Source organism: Nomascus leucogenys, chromosome 14, assembly GCF_006542625.1.
Source record: "Nomascus leucogenys isolate Asia chromosome 14, Asia_NLE_v1, whole genome shotgun sequence".
Lineage (NCBI taxonomy): Eukaryota > Metazoa > Chordata > Mammalia > Primates > Hylobatidae > Nomascus > Nomascus leucogenys.
Genome location: NC_044394.1, coordinates 38,436,870 through 38,442,869, shown reverse-complemented (window position 1 = coordinate 38,442,869; position 6,000 = coordinate 38,436,870).

The window sequence follows — 6,000 nt, the reverse complement described above, 5'->3', positions numbered from 1 at the left end:
TGCAGTGGCACGATCTCAGCTCACTGCAACCTCCGCCTCCCGGGTTCAAGCAATTCTCCTGTCTCAGCCTCCTGAGTAACTGGGACTACAGGTGCGTGCCACCATGCCCAGCTCATTTTTGTATTTTTAGTAGAGATGGGGTTTCACCATGTTGGTTAGGCTGGTCTTGAACTCCTGACCTCATGATCCGCCCACCTCAGCCTCCTAAAGTGCTGGGATTACAGGCATGAGCCACCATGCCTGGCCCGCAATTCCTCTGTATTGTAGCATGTCTCTGAAAACTTGATTCCTTTTTCTGGCTGAATAGTTTATTGTGTGATATGCCACATGGTGTTTATTAATCAGTTGATGGACTTTTAGATTGTTTCTACTTTTTGGCTATTGTGAATAATGCTGCAGTAAATACTCGCGTACAAGTTTTTGTTTGAACACCTGTTTTCACTTCTTTTGAGTCTATACCTAGGAGTGGAATTACTGGGTTATATGATAATTCTATTTTTTTCTTTCTTTCTTTTTTTTTTTTTTGAGACGGAGTCTTGCTCTGTTGCCCAGGCTGGAGTGCAGTGGTGTGATCTCGGCTCACTGCAAGCTCCACCTCCCAGGTTCACACCATTCTCCTGCCTCAGCCTCCCGAGTAGCTGGGACTACAGGTGCCTGTCACCACGCCTGACTAATTTTTTGTATTTTTAGTAGAGACGGGGTTTCACCGTGTTAACCAGGATGGTCTCGATATCCTGACCTCGTGATATGCCTGCCTCAGCCTCCCAAAGTGCTGGGATTACAGGCAGATAATTCTATTTTTTTTGAGGAACTGCCAAAATGTTTCCCATGGTGGCTGCACCATTCTTCATTGCCACCAGCAGTGTATGAGGTTTCCAGTTTCTCCACATCCTTGCTAACACTTGTGATTTTCTTTTTGATTTTAGTTATATCATACTAGTGGGTGGGAAGTGGTGTCTCATTGTGATTACTAGAGATCACATACTACTAATGATGCCAAGCCTATTTTCTGAAATACTTCAGAAACTCAGATACACATAAAGAAAGGAATTATGTATTAGAAAAGGAATAAATGAAGGTAAAATATTTTATCTTTCTTATTTTTAATTGATAAAAATATATGAAAATAATAGCAACAATATATTTGGTTATTACAGCTTGTGCATAGCTAAAATGAATGACAACAGTGTTATAAGTGTCAAGAGGGAGGAACTGAGAATATTCTAAGGCACTTGCATTACCCATGAAGAAGAATAGGGTTATTCAAAAGTGGAATTAGGTTAGTTGTAAATGTATATTGCAAACTCTAGGACAACTAATGAAAAAGTTTTTAAAAAGTAATATAATCAATATGCTAAGAGAAGAAAATAGAATCTCCTAAAATGCTCAGTTAAAACCACAGTGGAAGAAAAAGTAACAAGGACAACAAATAGAAAAGGTAGGCCGGGTGCGGTGGCTCACACCTGTAATCTCAGCACTTTGGGAAGCTAAGGTGGGCAGATCACGAGGTCAGGAGATAGAGACCATCCTGGCTAACACGGTGAAACCCCGTCTCTACTGAAAATACAAAAAATTAGCCAGGCATGGTGGCGGGCGCCTGTAGTCCCAGCTACTTGGGAGGCTGAGGCAGGATAATGGCCTGAACCTGGGAGGCGGAGCTTGCAGTGAGCCGAGATCGCACCACTGTACTCCAGCCTGGGTGACAGAGCCAGACTCCGTCTCAAAACAAATAACCAAACAAATAAACAAACAAACAAAAAATAGAAAAGGTAACATATACAGATACTAATCTCACTATACCAATAATGACACCTTTTCTTTGAGAAATAAAAACACTTAATAAAGTGAGAATAGAAGGAAAGTTCCTCAAAATGATAAAAGCCATATATGACAAACCTCCAGCTAAGATCATACTCAATGGTGAAAGACTAAAAGCTTTTCCCCTAAGATCAGGAACAAGACAAAAATGTCTGCTTTCTCCACTTCTATTCACAATACTATTGAAAGTTTAAGATGGTGCAATTAGGCAACAAAAAGAATAAAAGGCATTTACATTGGAAAAGAAGGGGTAAAATTACCTGTGTTCAAAAATAACATGATCTTATATGTATAAAACCCTTAACATTCCACAAAACCATTAGACCCAATTAACAAATTCAGAAGTCACAGGATGCAAATCACAACACACAAAATGAGTTGCATTTCTATACACTAGCAATGAATGATCCCAAAAAGAAATTTAAGAAAACAATTCCATTTTTAATAGCATCAAAAAGAATCAAATGCATAGGAATAAATTTACCATGGAGGCAATAGACTTGTACACTAAAAACTATAAAACATAATTGAAAGAAATTAAAGAAGACATAAATAAAAGACAACCCATACTCATGCATATGAAAACTTAATACTGTTAAGATAACAATATTTATCGATTTAAAGATTCAATGCAATCTCTATCAAAATCCCTAAGACATATTGCAGAAATAGAAAAATCCACCCTAAAATACATATGGAATCTCAATGAACCCAAATAGCCAAAAATGTCTTGACAAAGAAGAACAAAGTGAAAGGACTCAGATTGCTTGATTCCAAAACAAACTACAAAGCTACATAATCACAACAGTGTGGTATTGGCATAAAGACAGGCCTATGGACAGAATTGGGAATGCGGAAATGAACCCTTGCATATATGGTCAAATGACTTAAACAAGGGTGCCAATACCATTCAATGGGAAAAGAAGAGTCTTTTCATCAAATTGTGCTGGGAAAACTGGATACCCACATAGAAAAGAATGAAGTTGATCCCCTATTTACGATATATAAATATAAAAGTGATCAGTCCGGGTACAGTGGCACACACCTATAATCCCAGCACTTTGGAAGGTCAAGATGGGCTGATTGCTTGAGCCCAGGAGTTCAAGACCAGCCTGAGCAATACAGCAAAACCCTGTCTCTACAAAAAATACACATACACACACACACACAAGGTGTGGTGATGTGTGCCTGTAGTCCCAGCTACTCAAGAGGCTGAGGTGGGAGGATCACCTGAGCCTGGGAGATGAAGGCTGCAGTGAGTTCTGATTGCACCACTGTATTCCAGGGTGACTGAGTGAGACCCTATCTCAAAAAAAAAAAAAAAAAAAAAAGTGATCAAAGACCTAAACACAAGAGCAAACACTAAGCCTGCCAGAAGAAAACATAAGGGGAAATCTGGATTGGGCAGTGATTACTTGGATATGCACAAGCAACAACAACAAAATAGGTAAATAAGACTTCATCAAAATTAGAAACTTTTGTACATAAAAGGACACTATTAATAATACAAACAGGTAACCTTCTGAATGGGAAAAGGTATTTGCATAGCATATCTCTGATAAGGGATTTATGTTCGGACATAAATTCTTAACAACTCACAACAACAAAATATACAAACAGCCTAATTCAAAACTAGGCATATGGCTGGGGATGGTGGCTCATGCCTGTAATCCCAGGGAGGCTGAGGCAGGTGGATCACTTGAGGTCAGGAGTTCAAGACCAGCCTGGCCAACATGGTGAAACCCCATCTCTACTAAAAACACAAAAATTAGCTGGGCATGGTGGCAGCCACCTGTAATCTCAGCTACTCAGGAGGCTGAGGCAGGAGAATCACTTAAACCTGGGAGGCGGAGGTTGCAGTGAGCCAAGATCACGCCACTGCACTCCAGCCTGGGTGACAGAGACAGACTCTGTCTCAAAAACAAAAAACTAAAAAACTAGGCATAGGGCTTGAACAGACATTTCTCCAGAGAAGATAAACAGCTAATCAGGGCATGAAAACATTCTCTCTGCATCACTAGTCATTAGGGAAATGCAAATAAAAACCACAAGGAGACATTACTTTATACCTATTATAGGGGTCATTATAGAAAAAAAACAGAAAGCAAGTTTTGGTGAGAATGTGGAGAAATTGGAACTATTGTACATTGCTGATGGGAACGTAAAATGGTACAACCACTATAGAAAATAGTATATGAGATCTTTAACAAATATAGAATTATGATATGCTGCAGGGACTCAAACAGATATTTGTACGCCAGTGTTCATAGCAGCATTATTCACAATAGTCAAAAGGTAGAATCAACCCAAATGTCCATTTTGTAAATGGATAAACAAAATGTGGTATACTTACAATGGAATATTACTCAACCTTAAAAAGAAATGAAATTCTGATATATGCTATAGCATGGATGAACCTTAAAAACATCGTGCTAGGGCTGGTGGTGCTGTGGTTCTTGCCTATAATCTCAGCACTTTGGGAGATGGAGGCAGGAGGATCCCTTGAGCTCAGGAGTCTGAGCCAGCCTGGGCAAAATGGCGAGACCCTGTCTCTACAAAAAATTTTAAAATTAGCCAGGTATGGTGGCACATGCTTGTGGTCCCAGCTACTCAGGAGGCTGAGGTGGGAAGATCACTTGTGCCTGGGAGATTGAGGCTGCAGTAAGCCATGTTTGTGCCACTGCGCTCCAGCCAGGGTAACAGAGCAAGACCCTGTTTTCCCCTAAAAAGAAAACATTGTGCTAAGGAAAATAAGCCATATGCAGGCCTATTATACAAGGATACTTGTACAAGTATGCAAGGACACATATTGTATGATTACACTTCTGTGAGGTACCCAGAATAGTCAAAATCATAAAGTATAGAGGTTATTAGGGGATTGAAAGAGGGCAAGAGGGGAATTATTGTTTATGGGTACAATTTCTGTTTGGGATGATGAAAACGATCTAAAAGTGAATGATATTGACGGTTGCAGAACATTGTGAATGTACTTAATGTCACTGAATTGTGCACCTTAATGGTTAAAATAGTAAGTTTTATTTATCTATTTTATTTCAATAATAAAAATGCCTCACTTGGATCACAAACATCTACAAAATTCTACAGATAACATATTAGTCAAAAGAAGCTGCATGCCTTCCTGCTAATATTAGGAACAAAGCAAGGATGTCCCCTCTCACCACTCATTTTCAACATCGTAACTGAGGTTTTAGCTAATGTAATAAGACAAATAAAGGAAATGTATACATATTAGGAAGAAAGAAATTAAGCTGCCTTTGTTCACAGATAACATGATTATCAAGGTAGAACATCCCAAATAATCAACAAAAAAGATTTCTGGAACTAATAAGTGATTATAGCATGGTATCTGGATGAAAGTTATTATACAAAGTCGATTATTTTACTATACAATAGCAATGAACACTTTGGATTTGAAATTAAAATTAAAAACACCACTTACATTAGCACCAAAAAGGGGGGGTAATACTTAGATATAAATCTAAATATATACAAGATCTATATGAGGAAAACTACAAAATTCTGATGTAAGAAACCAAAGGAGATGTAAATAAATGAAGAGACAGTCCATGTTCACGGAAATGAAGAGTTGAAATTGAAAAGATGCCAGTTCTTCTCAACTTGATACATGGATTCAACACTCTCAATCAAAATCTAGCAGTTTATTTTGTAGATATTGACAAACTTGATTCTAAAGATGACATGGAAAAGCAAACACCCAGAATAGCCAACACAATGTTGAAGAACAAAGTTGGTAGACTGACACTACCAACTATAGGATTTACCATAAAGGTAGAGTAAACACAATAATGTGGCATTGATGACTGAATAGACAAATCAATAGAACAGAATACAAAACTGAAAATGGATTCACACTAATACAGTCAACTAAGGTTTGACAAAGAAACAAAAGCAATTCAGTGGAGAAAGGACAGCCTATTTGACAAATGGTACTGAAACAACTAGATATCCACATGCCAAAAAACAAAACAAAACCAAAACCTAGAGAAAGATCTTATATCTTTCTTTTCTTCCTGACATGCATCACTATAAAACTCCTAGGATAACATAGGAGAACATCTAGATGGCCTTGGGTTTGGCAATGACTTTTTAGATACAAAACCAAAAGCACAATTCATGAAAGAAAAAATTCATAAAATGGAC